The 22,345-nt window shown below is 43.9% G+C and overlaps 1 protein-coding gene across 1 annotated transcript in view; it reads right to left on the reverse strand.

Moving 5' to 3' along the window:
• Window positions 1-20,767, reverse strand: part of SH3PXD2A (SH3 and PX domains 2A) — a 136,506-nt gene extending 115,739 nt beyond the window's left edge. The window contains exon 1 of the mRNA XM_086752525.1: window positions 20,676-20,767. The gene's annotated coding sequence lies outside the window, so the exon portion shown is untranslated. The remainder of the gene's footprint in view (window positions 1-20,675) is intronic.
• Between the last annotated feature and the right edge of the window lie 1,578 nt (window positions 20,768-22,345).

Here is a 22,345-nt window from a genome sequence, read left to right on the forward strand (position 1 = left end):
CAAATGTATTCGTAATTTAGAGGTCATAGGAAGAAAAAAATCTCTCTCTATCTGGAGGAAAATGGTTCAAAAGGTTCTGTCAAGCCCAACAGATGCCCTCTTTCCTTCCCCTGCTTCTTTTAGGTGTCAAAACAGTGCGATATTGTTCAGTGTCCCCATGCTCCTGAGGATCTGAGTCTAAAACATTAACACTTCCACACCCAAGTGGGTTGCAGTGTGCACTGTCACTCCTCTCTGCACATGACATCCAGCACGAGGTACCTAGCAAAAGGAATTCTCTAAATGCAGTCACAGTAGTCACCTGAGGTTTCACTCCTATCTCCGCATAGCCAACAGTAGCTCATATTTTAATCCTCAGCCTGAAGCAATGGAGAAGGAGGAGAAAAGCATCCATTTTTATAGCCAGGAGCACTCTAGCTCTGTCTGCAAATGCACTTTCTTTTTTTAGCTATTTTTCCAGTGGTGCAACATAGAGAGCCAACATAGAGAGGATATCTGAATTCTAGTTTTGATAACAAACTTTAGAAATAAAAAGCAATCAGAACAGATTTTGCAGTGTCAAATTCAGCTCTCCAGAGGCAAAGTACCGCCTCGGATTTCCAGAGCTTCTGGCCTTCCCCCCATTCCTCCCAGTCCCATCTCCGTCTGCCTCCTCCATCCCTCTCTCCCATGCCTCTGTGAAGCCTCCACTATGTCAGTGTGTCCCCCAGCAGAGAGCAATTATTGATGGTGTATGTTACATCAGCCCTAATGGCCAATCCAAACGGGAGCCTGTATGTCTGCTGCAGAAACACAAACCTGCTTGTTTCTGCCCCAAAACTTGCAATCTGAATAGCCAGACAGGGCAGGGACTAGGGCGCACAAAGCCCAACCTGAAGAAAGGCAGCGTTGGCAGCTCAGCTGCAAGCCCCTGTTTTTCTGGGACCAGTGTGGTTAGTGGGGGAAGCGAAGTGAGGTGCTAGAAGGAGAACTTGGAGCAGCAGGCCAACCGGCCAAGTGAAGGAAAGCCCGCAGCTGAACTGAAGGACGTTCTCTGAAGGTCCCAAGGTCTTGGCTTGGCTGCTATTACAGCTGTTAGGGCTGGCTACAGCCTGGCTGGTTTTTCTCTACAATTTCTTTCCTCAATCCAGTTGGGACAGAAGAGAGCAAGGACGCGAAGCAGCAGGACTGTGGCACTCTCCCAGCAGCACGCACGCTCCCTGCACGCTGCCAGGGCTATGACATGAGAGGGAGAGGTGGCCTAGGCCAGGTACCACTTTCACAAACACAAGTTCTGTATGTGCCTGTTTCTGCCCCTGCTCCCACCAGCTGGAGCCTTGCTGGCTCAGGCTGGCTGGCTCATTTTTGATCTCCAGGATCTAAGAGGAGCTGTAGGCTCGGCGTGGTAGGAGCGTCCTCTTTGCCATCTGTCTGAAGGAGCAACGCAGCCTTGGCTCTTAGACAGAGTCTGTAGGTGTTCCCTCGCTTACAGCGATGCAGGTGACTTGCGCCTCACTATGCATCCACTGAGTCCCTTAAAGGCTTCTCCTGAGTCCCACTGGCACTAGAGCAGACCTTGCCACAGCAGCAGCACAGATGAAATACAGCAAATACATGCAAACTCCAGTCCTTTTTATTAGAGTTTCAGAAAGGGGAGATTTGCTGCAAGAATCCTTAATGGAATCAAAGAAACTGCAGCTCTCTGCTTCTTATTTCCATCCCTGTGACTTTCAATGAAGTGCCATTTAAAAACCAACAGAATGGGGCTGAAGCCACCAACTCTGGAAAGCTCAACTAAGAAACTCGTCTCCAAAAGCCGGCAATGGCTGCCCCAGCTCTAATGATCCCCTCGGAGGCTCTTCTGCATCTCAGCTAAGCACAGTAATACTGCGTTACATTTATTCAGACCATATGTAATACGCACAAGAGCCCATAAAAGCTTAAACAGCACAATAAACATTTGGAAAAGCACAGTGACCAGATTTACAGGGTTTGGATACCTGCCAGCATGACCCACCAGAATCAGATCCTTAAGTTTTTGTATAAGCCCAAGACACACACGAATGTGCTGTTATCCTTGGAAAAAAAGATAAACAGCTCCCAAAACCCATCCTCAGCACTGGAATATGACTGCCTTCCACTGTGTCTGACTGGACTTAGTTTAAACCAAGGCCATAAAAAAGGTCTTGGCAAGGAGGAATTAATGTAGCACGATAAAACTTTACCCCAGAGCACACAGTAAAACTGAGAAAGGGGGGAAGAAATAAAGATTTAGACACTTAATTTCCATTAAAGGGGAGAAGAGCCCTGCTGCAGAAAAAGAGCTGTGCTTTGCCAAATTCCAAGATACTTTTGTGCTAATCTTCCTCCACAGGGATGATGCGATATCTCCTATGCCACCTACCAGGTGGGAGGTGGAGGGGTTATGGCTCAACAAAAGGGAAGAGGTGTGAAGTGATGACGGATCCCGGGGGATGCAAAACATTCTGTCCCACAAATCTGAAAAAACCTTGAGCTTTCATTTGTACAAAGCACTTTGGGATAGTGGGAGAGCAAGGCACCAGTGCTATGTAAAAGTTTCTCTAATTCCCAAGGTGAAGAACAGTTGAAAGAGTTGCAGTTTCCTGGTTTCTTGGGCATTTTGTGACACATTTTTTTTTTCCTGCTGTACATTTAATAACCTTTATGGCTAGACCCAGTATTTTGCATACCTACAGCCGCCTTCAGCTCTCAAAGATACTGCACAAGCAGCCACAAGCATCCAGTGCTCAACAGAAACCAGGAGACCCAGCTTTGGGTTTTGTGCTCTAAAATGTATCCAGGGCAGAACCTCATCTCCAGACTTAAAGCAAAAGGAAAGAGATAAAAGAATCGCACAAGATACTGCTTTTGAGAAACCTGCCTCATTTGTTATGATAAAGGAGAGTATTACGGATTAGCTGGCAATACACGGAAGGAGTTGCCCACCTCCCATGCGTAACTTCCCAGAAAATGTTTTTACAAGTTTAAGATGAGCTGCTACATAAACTTATACAAAAGAAAGACTAAAGCGTGACAACAGATTTACTTACATGAAGCTTGGGACGTGAAGATGCTCTCGCTGTTAAAGAACCAGCTCAAAAGCACTGCTCCGCTTTGCTTATTAAATCACAGCAAAAGGCTGTTTGTGTTTATCTGCTGCTCCGGGAGGTGGGCTGTGCACTGAGAACAAAAGCCACATGCAACGGCACATTCTCTCACCCACTGGCACGGGCATGCTCAGGGACAGCTTTGCATAGGACAAGGTCTGTCTCCAGCACCAGTGGCCACAGAGGAGGACAGAGCAGAGGGGCCTCTGGTCAGATTGCTGCATGGTATGAATCGCTGGAAAGACCACACATTTGGTGACCGCAAAATCTAGTGAGGAGGTACAGAGTAGTAAAGGGTCCTGTGGGAGGAAAAGATGCATTGAAGCAAGAGCCAGGATGGTGTGGGTAACAGAGCACACGCCAACGGAAAGCCTTAGTAGCTCAAGAGGGGGAGGTCAGGCCGTTAAAGGTCTATCCAAGGCAGATGTGCTCGTGTTAGCTCACAAATCAACAGGCACAGGAGTTAGGGATGGAAAATACAGGACGGGACAGGCAGGGACAGAACAACGCCAGTGGGAAGGGCAATGCAATCCTTCTTCTGCCTGCTTGGGAAGGTAACTCAGACCAGGAAAGCTCTGCTCAAGCTCCAAACTAAACAGCTGCCGGACTGCTTGAACGGCTCCAGCAAAACCTCCCTGAACAGACAGCCCCATGGGGCTGGGGGCATCTCCAACAAAAGCTACCATCAGCAAATGTCACAGTAAGGGACATGGAGGACAAATGGTGGAAGAGGAAGAGGACATCAAGAGACACCTAGGGCTGACTCTAGACAAGGACCTGCAGATGGAATTATCTGGCCAAGTGTCACAGGGAGCCAAGCCTGCAGCCCCAAATGGACTGATGTGCTGGGAGTTGAAACAGAGTGCAGGCTCCTGAGAAATTTATTCTTCTACAGCAGACTGTGCTCTCAGTACTGACAGAGATTTGGTTGAGGAGGAAGAGGGAGAGTCAGGAAACCATCAGCCCTCCTCCTTTCCTCCATGCTCACACTGATCCTTTCCAGAACTGTGCACAAAAATGGCTGCTTCATCCACATCACAGCTACAGCCCACTCTGCTCTCTGTGCTGTGCCGGTGTATGAAGAAGCATGGACTGGTGTTTGTGTTTCCTCTGCACAGGTATCTGCTGTTCATCTCAGGAGAGTGACTTTAGATGAGGTAATTCACCCCAGTTTGGGGTAGGAAGACAACAGGGTCGATTTTGAACTAAAGATCCCCCTTCACATTCACAAGCAATGGATGAGTGTGTGTTTGTTTGGAGGACTGGGGGGCCAGCGGTTGAAGCAGAGAATTTAAAGGCATCCTGAATCCTAGTTCCACTGTAACCTAGGGCAAACTAGTTCAATGTTTCTTTGCCTCATTTTTCTCAAATATAGCATTTTCCAAAAACTGATATGGAAGTTGACCCACTCCTGCAGATCTGGGGAGCTGTGTATCAGCAAGCCAAATTGTTGGTGTGCTAGCGGTGTTCGCAAAGGCAAATAACGGAAAGTATGCTGACAGTCACAACACGAAGCTAAAATTCAGACCTTCTGGCTCCTATTCCAGCCTTGCTGACCTTTCAAAACCATTTTCATATTTTTTCTTCCCTAGTTCTAAAATAGAAACCGTATTTCACAGTCAAGCTGAGAGAGTGGGTTCATGTTTGGGCTGCACCTCGAGGTCTATGCTGAGGTAGCTCTACAGAAGGGCAATGCAGTACTATTGCTATTACTACTACTGTATAACTCACAAGACACTTTCTTTTCAGTATTATTCTTAGGTACAATCCCTGGGAAGATTTTGGTTTCACTAAAAAAAAAAAAAAAGATAGATTATAGGCAGCTAGGGACAAAAATAATCCCATTCCCATGTGGCTTGTGCTATTTAAAGGGACATAATACCTATTTTTGAAAAGATTAGTTTCCAAAGACAAACAACTGACATCTGTCAGCAAAAAGATTTTTTGAAAAGTAGACATAATATCATTTTCCAAAAGCTTGAGGTGTGCCTGAGATGACCCAGAGTCTGGGAGCAGGGGGTGGAAGCATGGCCTGTGTGACAGCACCCAGCCATCTCTCTGGCAGAACACGAGCAGGGAGTAGTTTTTCTAACCAATTTTTAGAGGAGGATCTTGGTTTTGAGACAGGAGGTTGAAGGGTGAACACAGCAGTGCAGGGAGAGTATTTTGTCCCACATTCCCACATTGCTGTTCACTGTCCTGGACATGGTCAGGTGGGAAAAAACACAATGCCATGTATTCAGCATGAACTGCCATTCCATACAACTGGCTGAGTTCTCCTCTGCTGAAGTATCTGGTGGTTTGACAGAAGCCACTGAGCTAACAACATCTGTGCCTCGCAATGAACAACAGTTTGAGGTGCCAAGGAACTAGCAGATGGTGGGAATTTGCCCCAGACAGCACCAGATAAAGCAGGAAAGTCTTATTCCTCCTGCATTCCCATTGCATCCTCCACAGCCGTCTGCTGGGGAAAGCTGTCTGCCGGGACCCAGAGGTCTGAGGATGGGCTGAGGTGAGTGCTGGAGCTGAAGGACATGAGCAGACAGAGAAGGGACTGCAGGAGGAGCAGAGGGATGCAGCTGGGAGTACTGGAATTTCACAATACAGAAACTGAGGCAGAATCACTTTTGGTTCTGGCATGTCCTGACCCTCATGTAACTGCTGTGAAGCATTAACCTTGTCCTGGACTACAACCTGGAGGTAATTTAGACACGTTTGCAACATGGAAAATCACAAGTCACAGAAACTAGAGTTAGTTTGGGTGTGTTTAGATATACATGTTTGGCTCTAGGACCATCTCAAACTCCAGCAAAAACGCTGGGTAAAGAATCAGCCAAGAGAAGGACCGCACTCAATTTGTGCTGGTGCTGCCCATACAGTTACTGTCCTTAACAATCAGTGGGAAATCAATAAGAGAAGTCTCGGACACAGCATCTTCAGAGGGAGATGCTCAGCACATCATCCACTGCTCTCACATTTATTCTGAAGACTTAAAACAAAAGGTTTGGGGCAACTGCAGATAGGACAAGGCTGAACACAGAAGAGTAAACATGCTTTTGTTTGGCTATAATATTAATAGGCACATTATGTAATTTCCTTGGCTTACTGATGCAGCAACTCTGGTTACAAGATGGGATGGGATTTCCTTGAGGTCATTCCCCTAAACTGTGTGAGTTGTTATTTTCCTGGCTCACCCACAAACAGAGCGGTTTGCTCTTCTGAAACACTAATGTCCAACTGTTGAAACGTTTTGCCAATCAAAACATTGTGGCCTTACCCCGTTTTAATAATCCAAGGCATCAATCTCCCCCTTAGTATTTGTTTGATGTGTTCTGCACCCTGCTGAAATATCCCCTCCAGACCTCCCTGAGCTCAGGCTCTGATTGAAGAGAGATGCCATGCATCAGGCCTGCAGCTTTCTCTCTGAAACATTTAGCAGGGGATGGTGGTAAAATGTATTTATTTTCATGTATTGAGGAAAGACCATATATTCCAGCCTCTTTTTTTTTTTTTCCATCACTCAGAGATGGGCCTGAGGCCAAAACGGTGCTGCTAAGCTTGTTTTCTATTTAAAACTTTCATTTTTATTAATAACCCTTTACAGCCTACACACCAGCACTGCGGGAGTTGCATTTCCGTGTTATGTCATCGTGAACCATTATGTATTTAATTCCTGTACCCACAAACCCATATGGACATCATTAAACACGCACCGTACAGTATTAAAACTGTGTTCCATAAAGTGTGATTTAAAAAAAAAAAAGACCTATGAAGTGTGGATTTTTTTTTTCCTAAGGTCATGGGAAAATGAAGAAGTAGGGGAGAGAGAAAAGGTTCAGCAGTGCTGTGGGTTAGCTCATAGCTCTCCATGCCTGCAGACCGAAAGCCCAGCTCGCCTTATCCACCACAGAAGATTAATTACCCAGTAACTTTAGGCCAGAGATGATGAATTTCTGTTTGGCAGGCCACAGAGACAAGTTCTACAAAAATTACAGGTTACAACCCAGCACAAGGCCTTGACGATTTTATTTCTGCCAAATTAGGTTTGCATCACTTCTCCTGAAAGAAATTGCCTTTGGTGGGGCAAAAGAGCAGGTTTCCCCATCTTGCTGAGGGTTAGTTATCAGGGTCACTAACACAGGTGAGGGTAGACCCTGAGCATGAGGCATGTATGGCACAGGGTTTACTCCCAGTTTCTGTTATGGCCCCAGACTGGCTTGTCTTGGTTGTAGTCTATGCTAGCAGTAAATCCAGCGCTCAGGCAACTTCTGCAAGGCAGTGAGGGCACACTTATCCTCAGCCTCGGGATCTCGTCTGTGTCCAGGACACTCCTATCATCCCTCTATTATCTCTTATGTGGGACTGGGGATTAAAAGATATCGGAAACAGAGAAAGTGATGGAAGAAATACATCAGACAGCAAATGAACCTAATGTATAAAGTACGAGTGGGAGAAATAGAAATGTGTGTAGAAATGCTGGGAGAAGCAGGGCGGAACATATTGAGAGGGAAGCAAACAATGTCCAAGAGATATAAGGAGAATGGAAAATCCCAGGGACAGTTAAAAACGGCACAAGCAAAGCTATGTCAATATGAGGCAGAGGAGCTGCTGCAGTCAGGGATGGTAAGAAAGGAAAAAGAAAGCAAGAGATAAGAACAAAGCACAATTTAAAAATATACAGATATGTATGTACGTAAACCAGGAGACAATAAGACAATTGCCCACCACACATCCTAAACAGCTTACAATGACGTTGTCCTTTACACTGGAGTGAGACCTGCCAAACCGTGTGTGATGGCTGAATTCCCTCATAGAGCAAGTGCTTGCTGAAGTGAACGGACCACAGTGAAAATGGTATCTGACATGATCTTACAGCAAATACAGACACAGAAAGGTTTTCTGCATAGCCTTGTGCCAATTGCTTTGTCTCAGAGCAGCTGCCTTCCCTTTTGGAGACTGCATTGGCGTTCCCTTGATTTTACAGCTACACAATTAAAAGTTCCCTTTAAAGATACGGATAAAGATACATACCTGATTGCTTTCAAGCCCATTTTGGTTTTCTTTATGAAATATTAATAAAAATTAATGCATGAAAAGAGCACTCAGGGCACACACTAATTGTCTGCTATACAAAACCTCTAAATGCTCAGGCCAGTTGAGCCTCTCTGCTAGTTTTCCTGTGTGCTGTCTGTGTTTAGGAGTCTCCAAGACTCCTACCTTCATCCCTTGAAAGCTGGTGACTTAGTTCAAGTTAAATTTGTTATGTTGGCCCCAAAGTCTCTGTGTGTGTGTGTACCCCACATGTATGCCAATCTCCAGACAAGAGAGAAAAGGATTTGCAGAGGGGGTTACTGATGAATGAACCTCCTTTATATCCCAGGCCTCTCCAGAATTTTTCATTACCATCAAACAAACATACACATGAACACACATACAAATAACTTTGGGTGCACATGTGCTCCTGTTGAATTCCATACAGTTATTCACTGTGTAGAAAACTACCCACGTGCATAAATGTTTGGAAGAGGAGGACCACTTTCAGGATGAGGCTGACAGCAAGTTTAATGTTATCTAGCTGCATCACTCTGGAGGTGAAATGTTTCTGACATGTGTCTCTGTAGGGCTGTGTCCTACTTCATTCAAAATCTGGAATTTGCTTTGATGTTTCAAAAATAAAGCCTTAAAAGAAGAAGCAAACACAATTGGCAAAGAAACTTGAACTTCTTGAAACTTCTTCAAGAAACTTGCAAAGGACCATTAGAGCCCCAAGCTATTAAATGCTCTATTTTGGGTCAACGCTCTCTTAAACTGATAGTCACATCTTCTACTTATACAATTCCCTGGCATGTGAGAATATCTGAAGTGAATGTATCTGAAACAGAGATGGGATTGGAGATTTTCTGAGCACATATTAGGATAGAAAAAGTCATGGCAGAAAGCAACATTTGTTTGTTAAAGCCAAAAATTCTCTGCTCGCTGATATTAATTCAATCTTCTCTAACAAACATCATTTATCCTGCCAAGGATCAGAACTTACTGGGCAGTAAACCAGGGCTCAGTAGTTTATACGCCTGTCAACAACAACAAAAAAATATATATAAAACACTTGTCATAAACCCACACAGTCAAAATTTTCCGATTTATGAGGAGGCTGAATGATTGAGGCAAGAGTGTATTTTTAAAAAAGCCTTAAGAGAAAGCATACAAAAAAAAAGAAGGAAAAAAAAGGTAGTAATTACATAATGCACTGGAGACTGGCCTTCCTTAAGAAGAGGGAGAAAGGGACTCCTATTATGATGCTTATTTCATCCCTCGCCTAATAATCCAAAAGCACCTAACTTTCAAAGTATAGCATTTTTCACAGGCTGGAAGCACCACAAAGCATCCTTCATCAGCCTGGCCTTTTGGCAGTTCTCCTTCTCCAAATGCAAATGCTACATCTGGAAAAGGCAGAAATCCTCTCTCCTGCCTGAAAGCCTCCTTTTATCTCCCGGCCTCTGCAGAACTCCTACTTCTTGCAACCACTCACTCCAACATACTACTCTATTGAAGGGATTCAAGGCTTTCTCCTCATCTGCTGAACGTCTGCCTCTTCTTAAAGTCCCAGCTCACCTTTGGAGCCCGCTCACTAGCTAGCGTGGGGCACCCTGCCATCTCTCAGCCAAGCATCTGTAAAACAATCCCCTCCCAAACACACAGATGAGCATGAAAACGCTAACAATGGAGATTAACAGAAGCTTATTTGTCAGGCCTGGCAAGGAGAGCATCTCATTAGCTGGTATGGCCTGTGCAATTCAGCCGCCGGGGGTTCCTCCTCCCCCCAGGGGATGACACGGATGCATCACGAACATTAATAACATTGTTAGTGCATGTCCAACAAAGCCCTGCTTTGTGCATTGAGACAGCTCGGCAAACAATAAGATACTTTTCCACTGACCTCTTGCTGGAAGAGTTTAAAGCTGTTTGTGGGGATGTGAACGACTCTTGCAGTTTTCTCTAGTTGCCCCTGGCCCTTAGCTTCACTATAAAGATACGTATGGAGGTGAAGGAACTAAATCAAACCCAGCAAGATGCCTCCGCACCCAGGTTACCGGCTACAGGGACTGCAGAGGTTATGTGCAAGCTGTAAGAACTTTATTATTGGGACCACAGAAAAGAAAGCGCTCCGTTTTGTCACCTACATGTTTCCTCAATTTGGGAGCTGTATTGCTAAAATGTCCCATCCTGTAGGAAGAAACATAGAACATTGGCAACATGTACTGGTCCTCACTACAGTTTCTCAGTCTGTGTACCTTGTTTGCATTTGCCTGTATTTTCAGGGGGTTGACGACAGCCTCACACCCCACCTCCTGGTCCTAAGTTCAGAAGAGCTGAAATAGTTTCCTCACCTGGAGTGAAAATTCACTGCACTACTGCTGGTGTCACAGTGCTGTGACTGGGCTAATTTACTAGTGAACCAGGACAGCTTCAGGTCTCTGAGGAACCCTGTCTCTGGTATGAGTCATTCACACTTCATTCCCAGCAGGCTTGGATGGGAAAGGAAAGGGTTTATCTGTTAGATATGGTGCCTCTTCAGCTCTGCCACCCCAGCCCCACAGTTGTTGCAAAGGGTCTCTTCTCATAAAGCAAAATAGACATTTTTTGGCCCCCGACATTCAACATTTTCTTCTTCTTTTATATTTTCAAGCACTAGGTATCTCAGGTTACTAGTGATTTTTTGCGGTGGTTCCCGAATGAGCCTGAACGGCTCTGATTTTTCAAACCCACAAGACTGTAATTGAAAGCAAATGTAATCAGACATATACAATGTTCTGAGGTTCACCACAGTGCACTGCAGTCAGCAGTACTGGAGTGGCTATTAAAACTCCTCGGAGCTGGGAAGCAAACACAGCTTGCAAGAATCCAGCAAATAACCAGCATTTATTAGATTAGACTAAAGTACTGCAAAGCCACAGTCAATCCTCTATTCAGAATATATCCGAGGTCTGTTTAAACGAACATCTTTCCTGAACTTAGGCCAATTGTTTTAAGAGCTGTGAATGGAAACAAGGAAAGAATTCTACTTTTAACACAACAAATTCTGCAATCCTTACATCAGCGTAAATCTCAAATAGTCCATTACTGTCAGCAGGGTCGTTCCAATCAAACTCTGGCATAACTGGAAAAAGAAAAAGGCCCAAAGACAAAATAGTATCTTTGAACTCAGACACACAGCTCTAGCTAGAGATAAGCAGTAGCAAATCCCTTCCATAAGCCTCCCAAACAAAATGCAAGCATTAAAAGGAGAGAGGTAGGGTTTTAATTGAATTCCCACTGGCACTTGAGTCTGCACTTAAAAGCAGGTCTAGGGTTATCTGTGAAATTTCAATTAAATCAAAAGCTTTGATAACATGATAAGTCACTCCAGAGTTTGGAGTCAAAACATGTTGTTATTTGATCCTCTGCTTGTGTTTCTGGGAACAGCAGACATGAAAGACAGTCAGCTGCAGAGCAGTCAAGAAGATGGAAAGGGTGGAAATGAATCTACCAATAGATCACTGTGTCTGCTACGGCCAGAGCCACTTGAGGTCTGGTATTTTTTATATATCCTAAGTCCAACAGAAGGCACCCATTCCTCAGGAGACAGAAGGGCAGAGCAAAACAGATCATCTCAGACGCGTGCAGCACTCCAGGTGACAGTTCCCTACGGCCACAAATGTTTGTTCTTTCCAGGCTTACTACAAGCAAGATTTTAAAAAGCAACAGCATTGGGAGCTGAATGGAAAACTCTGCGGACACGAAACAGCGAGCTCTGTGTATGTAATGGAATGGATTTCCAGCACAAATCCTTTGGTGGCATGGGGTGAACAGGTGAAGCTAGGTGCACCAAACAATAATTGTCTAACACGCTGTTATGATACAGCCAAGCCAGAAAGGAAGTGCAGCTCTCCTCCTAACTCAAAGCAGGAGGTGGTGGGTCTCCAGAGAGACCTGACTTGCTTTACCTGTTGTTCAGCACTCTTTCTCTGCTAACACTTCCTCCTCTCTTCTGCTGGATGCTAAGGGCAGTACCAGAGACTCTCAGAGTTCAAAATCCTGCTTACTGAGGAACATCACCTCTACTTCCTGGTGTTTAGACAGAAATGCTCCTTTTAAATAAATGTGAGATGTCAACTCCACCTGGCCTCTAGTCAACAGCATTAAAACACATTTTAAGCAATTCCTTCCCTTGTAACCTATCGTACAGCGTGATAAAACCCTATCAAAAGTAATGGGATGTCTTACATTGCCCCCAACCAGTTCAGAATTACATATAGGGTAGCACTAGGCATGTGTACATGAGAAAAATGTTCTTTTTATAACCAGTGAGGCTACTGATCCTCAATAGTATTAAAAATAAAGGGACTTCCCAGATAAGCAATGTCAAAATTACATAGCGATCAACAATAGGAAGTGCAGAGCACTGAAAAGTCCCCAGGCACCACTGGGATAATTTACCACCCTGGCAGCAAATATGCCATTGAGCATGTCTGTCCCAAGTGTCCTCCTCTTTAGAGTGGAAAAAGATCTTAATTAAACAATAGTGTGACCATATTAAATATAGACATAGCAATGACAAGCTGGATTCTTCTCTATGATATAATTATATTTGTAACATAAGCTGCCTATTCTTGTTTTTCAGGGATGTGTCACACAGAGGACGAGACAGCCAGTATTCAATTCTGTCAAGTTAGTGAAAAGATAACTCCACCTCATCTCCTCTGGCCTGGCAAGTCATGAGTCAACGGTGACAGAAACCTCAGTGCGTGTAATTAACCTGCTAGCAGGGGCTTACCAGAACCAGAAATCCAGATAAGAAAAGGAAGTCCCCAACCCTCTTCCTCTCCTCAGCCCCAGGCTTATCCACAAAGCACAGCAGGACCAAACACTTCTCTTCTACATGGACCTAAAGATCTCTTTTGTGTTTATCAGCATGGGTGATTCAAACCTATGGGCTGCCCCTGTTCTGAGGTGTCCAATCAAGCACCATAAGCCTTTAAAAGGAGACTTTTGGAAGATCCTGTGTCACAGAGACAAACAGTTCTAGAAGTGAGGGCTCAAGGATAACGGGTGCTCTAAATCCTTCACAACAAGCTTGGTAACCTCTGAATCCTGTTATTTTGGTTCTGCTCCAATCCTGCCTCATTAGCTCAGATTTTTCCCACTGCCAGATGAATAAATTTGTTCTTTTGGCTCCCTCACTGGTTTTGCATATAGAAGCACCAGTAGAACAGGCTTTCCTGACAGGTTTTGGAAGTAATGTTTCTTCCAACTTTGACTGATTATTTTAAAAACAAATTATTTTTCTAACTGATCATTTCTAGAATTATGTTATGGAAGGAATGGGGTTTCTTTACCAGAACCAAATCCTGTTAGAAAAATCTCTGAAACTGTACATCTGTAATCGTAAGTCAGGAGATCATACAGCCAGGAGATGTGAGAGGCCTTTCCAATATCACAAAATAAATCAAGGAGACAGTAAGGAGCAGATTTCCCAATTCCCTGCATTAACCATCAAACTTCTCTTTAATTTTACGGGAATTTTATGGGTTAAGTTAAACATTAAGCAAACTATTACCTTCTAATCTACAAAATAGGCATTGGCAAATTACCAGCAGTGATTGTTCCTTAGGTTATGAACAAAAATTACTGGACAGGAAAAAGGCCCTCGAGCCAACAGGCTTGGCATTTAGCTTTTCTAAAGGTAACATCTCTGCATTTCAAAATACCTCTTCAGTCCCAACTTTTCTGCAGTGAAAGAAAAAAAAAAAATTCTTGAATTTGTGCACATAAACAGTAAACTTTGTCTGGCACTGACACCACCATTGTGTTTGGCCCCATCAGGCAGCGTCCGGTGCCACTGCTGAAGCAGCAGTGTGTCGGCAAGGCTCTGATCTTGCCCACATTCTGATGGACTTCAGATAAGTCTGGTTATTCTTAATCCATCCTGTGCCTGTGACGGCATACCGCTTCTAAAGCCTGCAGCACGCTCATAACCAATCCAGGCAAAAGCTATTTCCGTACTTTTGGCCACCAGTGCCAAGTGTCAGTACACTAAATGTTCTTGCTCCTCTCAGCCCTGTGTCCTTTGACAGTCAGACCTACAAAGCTTGAGCAAACCCAAATGTGATATTCAAGGCAAGGAATAAAAGCTCTTGCTGTATGGTAACAGCAATAACATAGGCTATTCCAACTGCCATTCTTCTACATCATTTTTTTTTTGTGGTTGCTGAACCACATTTAATGTGCTTTCTGTTTCCCCCTAGGTTTAATTTTTGATATTTATCTATACATAATTTCTTTTTTCATTTTCTGTATGAGTAGCAAAACGATTCAAATCTTCTCTCAGGGAGGCTGAGTTATTTGCTGGTATCACCAATCCCACAGCCAGTAGCAAATTTCAATATCCTCCATTTGATACTCCAGCTCAAATCATTTACATGTTGCAGACAAAAGGGAAAGTCCCATATGAAACTAAAAAAGAGGACGAGTAATGCATCTGTTATTTCCTTTTTTTTTTTTTTCTGTTCTTAGAGACTCCTCCATTGCCACATTGGCTTAGTTTATTTAAGATAACAATCTCCAAGCGAGATCTTCCCAAAGATCACGCTAATGCGTGCTGATGAAAGGCAGTGTATGCTCTCAGGGTATGTAGAGCTCCATCTGACAACGGCTGGGTCCCAGAGACTGAGCTCCCACTCTCCAGGTCAGAGAGGACACAACTCGGAATCAGCCACACTTCACTCCCCTATTTCCGGGGCACAAAGCTGCCTGACCTCACAGCCACAGATTTATGGCAGATCCACACTATCAGCAGGATACTGTAAAGCACTTCTGCCGAAAAGCCATTTTCACAACAAATGTAGGTGCTGAGGCCAAATATTTCTAGCAAATACAGCCCTAAAACAGGCATGTTTGAAAAACTAAACACAGGTGCTCTGCTACACTCAGAGGCTCAAAGAGCCGTGGTACCTAATCCCCACTGAAATCAGTGAGACGTGGATGAGTAATTAGCAGTAGCCAAGCAAGGCTCCTGGAAAATTTAACCCTAACAGGTTATTGCATCCTTAGCTACCTAAATCTCAGTGAAGGTGATTAAGTCATTCTTTGCAAACACTAACTTTTTCTTCCCTTCAGAACAGTGCATCTTAATAGCCTTATCCTGCCATCATCTTTATTGAGAGGTTTTCCTGCTCTGTGTTTTACAATATACTTCCCAGCTGATAAATCACATAAAAATAAAACTTCCATCTTTTTCTGATTTTGCATTTCTTAGGGAAATTAATCTCCATTCTGCTTCTCTCAAGTGGAATGAATTTCCCTGATAAAATGCGTGCATTGAGCAGTCACAATAGCACTGCCAAGTGCAGACTGTAACACTGATTGTCATAAAATGATGCTGACCACATTCCTAAATGATGTGAAAATTATCTGTACTGTAAGTCCTGTAAGAAAAAGCAACCATAAAAAATGAAAGACAGCTTTCCTCATAGCACATCTGCTCAAAGACTAAACTATCAAATGTGTTGGGGAACACAATTCTAAAGGGATTAAATATAAGAGAAATATAAGGGATGAAATATAACAGAAAATATTTGCAAAATATCAAACAAATCTAAAAAAATAGATATTTTAGAGATGAAAAATGTTCCTCCTTTACCAATAGGTAATTGAATTGTTATTACAGGGCATATCAGAGTTCATCTGGGAAACAGAAATAGTTGTATGTAAACACATTTCCATCCGTGCTTACGGATAGAAAAACACGTATTAGGGAATTGTGCTTTAGCACTGGTAGAATCATAAACTACAGTATGCTTTAGTGACTAAAGTCACTGCATTACCCTGGCAACTTCTTTCCAGATTCCTTATCAGAAGTTTGTAATACGTGAAGAAGAAAGGGAGAATCCAGCTTTCATTTTACAGTGTCTGCCTGGCATCTGAGTATCTGAGTGCTACACCAGTACTTACGTGATAGAGATATGATCAGTAAAGCTCATGGCTATAGACTACAATAAAGCATTTCTGTTCTTCAGTAAAAGCACCTTCAGCATTAAGTCCACTTTCTGCATCAACCCTCATAATATTCTGTCGTATACCTAATAAGATCCCTAGTTTTCCTGGGTTTGCATATTGCTTAAAAATTGCTTTATGACTCTTACAGGAAAATATTCTCAGACACTGAACACTGCTTTTAATTCAGTTGTTAATACTATTAGTGGTGGTTTAAACAGAAATCTCATTTAAGCCCGCATGCATTTATGCAGGGGGAGTATTGGAGAACTGAAACCTTTTCTCTTGGTCTGCTTTTTAGGCTGGATCCAGACCCAGAAAGAAAAAGCAGACTCTCACATGAGTGGTCTGGCTGTGATATTTTGAACCTAACTGCAAAAAAGCCCTAAAAGCAGTGGACCATATGCAATGTCTAATTGATTAATCCTACTCTTTCAGCATTTCTGTTATTTCTAGTAAAAAAGAATCATTAAAAAATGGTTTCTGCGATTTTGTTTGTTGACCATGAGCCCTGGCCTGACCTCAGCCTTGAATTTAAATCCCCAGTAGAAATCTGAAATTAATCTACCTCTGGCTTAGTTATCAATAATTGTAATTATTAACAGAAGTATCCAGTAAATGAATGGCTTTCAGTGACATGGTGTTTTAACTTAAAACAATGGAAGAATGAAAGTGCACTTCCCTCTTACCTTACAGCATCTTTTCCCATAGCAACACAGGATCTGGTCCTTACACAGGCATGGTAAAAGACACAAGCCCAGCCATTTGCCGATAAACATATACATTTGCTCAAACACTAACATTCCACATATTACAACCCTAAGCAGTTGAAAATTGCTCCTCCTGTACCAGAGTTGATGTTTGAAGCTTGCTTTCTCTGCAGCTAGTCAGCAGAGCGCAGCGGGAGCAGCAGAAGCGCTGGCCCGGGAACACCGGCGCTGGAGCTCCAAACCCTGCTGTGCACATCACTGCTCCCAATGTGTGCTGGCTTCCTCGCAAAGCACTTGCTTTCACCGTGTGAAATGGTCCAAGAGAGCTTCCAGACTATCTCACAGAGGGATTTAGTGTCCTCCTATAGTCTCTTCCATACAGCATGAAGGAAACCTGCTGTTGGGAGCTATCTGACCTGGGGCAGACTCAGAGGAGACTGTCAGCCAGCTCAAACACTGTGATTTCTTGAGACATCTCTCCAGCTATCTGCCTATAAGCTGCTATACCTGGAAGAGGTTTAATGAGCCTGAAAGGAATATCTTCTGCCTATTGTCACAGGACTCGAAAGCCTGGACCGTCACCAAAACAGGAAACAGAAAACCTAAGCTGTGAATCCAACCGAACAAACCGGCCAGATTACAAGTGTTGGGAAAGCCCAGCTTTTGTTACAGCTGGATTGCGTGCTGCTCAGCACTGCGGGCCATCGGAGCACAGCAGCAATAGGAAATGACCTGGCGGGGAGCAGCCTGCAAGCCAAACACGGCATAACCCGGAGGGGACAGGACGCAGAAGCAGGGAGGAGGCACGGGTAGGGCAGATGAAGAGTCACAAGGAAGAAGTCGGGAGCACATTTGTAAAAGTGCCTAAGGGATTACAGGGAAATGTTGGTTTCTTTTAGGACAACAGGAACAGAAGAGAAGGGCACAGCTTTGCAGCTGAATTACTGCAGCAATACATAAATTACTGCATGTGCATCATCGTGAGTCATGGCTCAGCAATTAAGGGCATCGATACCTCTCCGCACATCCCAGCTGCGAGGTAAACCTGACTTTTTTGTGCCTCCTCTCAAATTTTAAGCATCCATGTTTTTTTCTGGCTGGGAGCAGGTGCTCAGTCACTGCTCTGTGGACATGCAATAACTCAACAGACTTTCTGGGCTAAACAACTCAAATGCCCATGGGATTAAGGCTACATTTCTGAAAATTAGTTAATTAAACTCTAGGTCAGGCTTTGTCTTATGAGCCTGAGCTGCTGCAGAAAAACAGAGTAGGTGATCACAAAACTAAAAACCATCTTGTTGTGCACAGAGAGAAGCCATGAGGGTGGCACAGGCAACTTCGTTCTGCCATACCTTGGTGGCTGAGTCCCTCGCTTGGCAATGTTTGTTCTCCTTTAACCCAGCCAGCTGAATGCCATGTCTATGCTGATAGATCAATATATGAACCGCCTCTGCACTGAGGGCGAAAAGAAGTAGCTGAAGAAATAGATAAAGTAATTAGAGTAGTCTAGATGCTGCCCCCAGGCTAGCCCCCTACCACCTCAGTGAAATGAATGATGGACCATGAGGTCCAGGGAAGACTGAATTTGTAGGGCTTGGCCACCACTGGCTCACTGTTTCTGGAGGGGGTTGGCAGAGTAGCAAAATCAGGGAATAAACTGGGGATTTCTCTGGCTGTTCGTGCTTCTTCCTGCAGTGACTGCTGAGGCTGAGAATTGCCCTGGAGGTGTCCTTCCCCCAGACCCTACACAGTGGTCCAGTGAGCCCCAGAGCTCCTCTCTTCCCCCTCAGTTCACAGAATAAAAACACTAAGATGTTTCCATTGGCTTTTACATCATCTTTTTGTAGAGACTAATCTTCAGTTTCAACAATACATCTTTTGTGAAGCACTCCCAGCAGAAACCTTAGACACCTTCCCTAAGATCTGTTTGCTTACAGAAGACGAGGTAGGATTTGTTTAAACCCAGCTAGATTAATGTCTTGCAGACATTAGTGAAGTGAGATTTAATCAGGTTATTGCTCTACATTTTCCAGGGAAATAAATCACACTTATTTCTAGGTTGGAGTAAGATGCAAGGCTTGGGCTGAGAAAATTTAGTCTTTTTTTGTTTTTCCAGGGGCTGCAAGGCTGTTGAACAAGAGCTCAGCAAAAGGCTCTCAACAACTTGTAGGAGGGAAAAGAGAAAGTGAGCCATAATGGCTAGTCCTAGCCCAGGAGTGGGCCTTGGTCCCCACTCCCTGCCTTGCCGAGATCCAGCCATGACTCTGTTTTACTCCGGCCTAATGCTGTAGGTCCGTATCAGTACGGAAAGCAGACAGAAGTGTTAAACAGCATTTAAAGCCGACTCCTGAGGTCCATTTGAGATCCTCCAGGTGAACTCTCCCATAACCCTGGGGACCTCACTCTTCTGGTGTCTGCTTCTGCCTGGCATGTGGGGATGTATCCTTGCATCAGCGGGGTGTTGCAGGATCAAGCAACCTTTGCAAACCTTCTTATAGACCCTAAATGGAAACTGTGGTGGTCAGCAGGTCTCAAAGTGTAGGCATATCGTGCTGCAATGGTTTATAAGTTTCCAATATGTGTTTAACAATGAACATGCAACTGTATTTATTCATCCTAGACATTTCTCTAAAACAAGGCTGGGTAGGCAAGAAAAAAAAAAACAAACCAGCTCTTTTTCCAGACCTTTGATTTTAAACCTGCTCTTTTTCTCATACAAAAAAAAAAACAAACAAAAAAACCCAACAAAAAACAAAATGTCATTCTCAGCTATGCTAGCAGTGTTTGCTTTAGTTCAAATGCAAATACATCCCCTTATATAAAACCATGTAACTGCAAGAGACACAGTTTGGGAAATCTAACTGCAAAGGGCCTCTCCTCTACATCAGCACGGGAGCAGACAGCTGAAGCCAATACAAGTCTTTCCAGTAACTACAGGTTTGCGTAAGCTGAAGTGCCCAAAGCCCAAAAGCTTTACATGAATTTCCCCTTCCCCATAGGGCTGTGCAAACTCTGGAGAAAGCAAATTACAGTAACACACCCTGCAATCAAGTTTCAAATCGTGCAACAAAGCAGCACAAAACACAATGGGACCAAGCAAAAATCTTATTGCGGAGCACAGTAAAATATATCCTGTTCGGCGTGAAGGAGAAAAAGGAAACATCAGGCGAGGCAGCACAGTTGCTTGTAAATACCCTCCTGCCAACGCCTTCCCTGGATAAATTAGTCCTCTGAACCCTGACTGCACCAGCATGAATCAGACTGAATGCTCCAAGGTAAAGGCTACGATTCTGTTTCGTGTTCAATGGGAACTCTTTTCCCAGCCTTTTCTTGGCTTCCTGCTTAGAAAGAATAGACTCTCCAGAGACAATTTTGGATCTGGACCACAATCTTGCTCCCTTCAGATAACTAAGTATCTTTGGGCAGGAGTACATTTAAAGAAGCAGCGGGTAATTACGAGCCAAGTGCTTACTGGCAGGATTTCCCCCTGTTGCTGAGCCAATGCTTCTGAGAATGAAATGACTCTTTGGTGATAATTATCAGGTAAAGCCCACAAGCTGGAGAAGGTTCCCTCATTAGAACTATCAGCAAGAAACAATGCAAAGGTGGGTGGAGGATGTCTGAAAATTGTGTCTGAGGGCTGCTTGACTCCCCTGTCCTCCACACACCCAAGTGGCTGTACATAATTGCTGGGCATTTTCTAGGCAGTGCTTGAAAGCTACAAAATCTGTTCCCATACCTACAGCAGTAATAAAAGCAAATGACCTTTTCCTTCCACCTAAACAAAAAGAACTGAGCAGCACTGGAAATCCATCACAGCACTTACTCTTTTGGAGGGTTAAGGTCTTCTGGGCGAGCCTCAAAGAACCTGAAGACTTCATTGCACTGCGAAATGTGAGGAGGAAGTCGAACCAGCGCCTGCAAAAGAAAACAAGAAGGGAGAAGAACTTAGAAAAGTTCAAAACACGGTGTCAAACACCTGAACTGCCAAGCAAGGGGAGGCAAAACAGTCCTGGCAGGGGGAAAGGAATACAAAAAGAAAGCATCATGACTGGCTACTATCTGAGAAGAAAGGAAACAGCATCTCTTGACTGCAAATGTCAAGTAGGATTCAATGAATTTAGACAAGCGATAGTACCTAGAGTCAGGCGAGGTAATTTTTTTGCCATATGTACAAGAGCAGAATTTGGTCCACATGTGCAAAACCATAACACTGAGTAGATAAGTGCTCTGTGGCTGGGACAGCCTCCATGACACGTGTTTGCATAGCACCTCAAACAATGTGGTTAGGGCTTATGGGCTCCATGTCAATGCACACAAATTCAAGCAGTGAAAATCTGCAGACTCAGCACCCACTAATACAACAGATTAATGTTCTCCATAAAGCTTTCCGTTAAGCATTGTCAATAAAAAAATTTTTTTTTTTGTTTGGTAAAAAGTTTACTAAAAAAACAAACAAACAAAAAAATCCCTAACAATTTGCTCCTAAATTAACAGGAAAGGCAGTTTGATTAACTGTCTGGGGAAAAAAGGGGCAGAGAGGCTATTTCTGCATGAAGAAGGCTTCACTGCAGTGCATCTTGGCTAAAAATGTCCATACACTCTGCAAGGCACAAAGTCCACGGTGCTTGTGACGTTCAGAAACAGTTAAGTACCGTGTGGGAAGCAACCACATTATGTTGAAGCATACTGGAAAGCGAGACTTCAAACCAAGACAAGCACGCAAGGCAGAAACGTGCTATGAATTTGCTGTTCAGACTCTAGAGCTTGATGGTGCCAAAAGGGGTCAAAGAGCTGTCCCCAGCCCACGGAGACGGGACAGCAGCTCTAAGTGACATGACTCCGAGATTGCCTCCAGAAATCACCAGCAGGGGAGGAAAAGAGGCTGGAGTTCACCTTCTCCTGTGCTAAGTTTCGTTGAAAATAGGCCACAGGTTAAATATAGACCAAGCTTCTTAGAGATGCTGTAAACCTGTTTGACAAAATGAGATTGCCTGGCTCTTCTGCTAGTTGAAACGACAATCTTGAAAGACGGATGAAAAACTGCACCAGAGCTAAATGAAGGTGCATTAGGGTGAACTGGTTATACTAACCCACGAGACATCTGATTGATCTTGGTCAGACACAACAGCAAGCCCAGTCAAAGGCAGGACAGGCCAGTTGGTTACCCTCACGGCTGTTTTTACCAGGCTTTAGAAGTGGTTAGATTTGTTTTCAATACCACTCCTGCTTGGGGATGTGAAGGAAAACAGTTGAAAAGTGAAAAAAATCGTACTCTGAAACTGCAGGTCTCCAGTATTACATGATGGGGTCTTACCTGAGGTGGCCTGAAATTCAAAGCCAACTGCTTTCAGACCTACAGCTCTCCTTTTCCTGGTGGAGGGATGTTACAAAATCACAAAGAAAATCCATTTGATATCAGCAGGCCTGTGAAGGCCTTTGGTCATACGCAACTACACTACAGAGCAGAAAAAGATACCTTGCAATAAGGAAGCA

Source organism: Chlamydotis macqueenii, chromosome 7, assembly GCF_036417535.1.
Source record: "Chlamydotis macqueenii isolate bChlMac1 chromosome 7, bChlMac1.mat, whole genome shotgun sequence".
Taxonomy (NCBI): Eukaryota; Metazoa; Chordata; class Aves; order Otidiformes; family Otididae; genus Chlamydotis; species Chlamydotis macqueenii.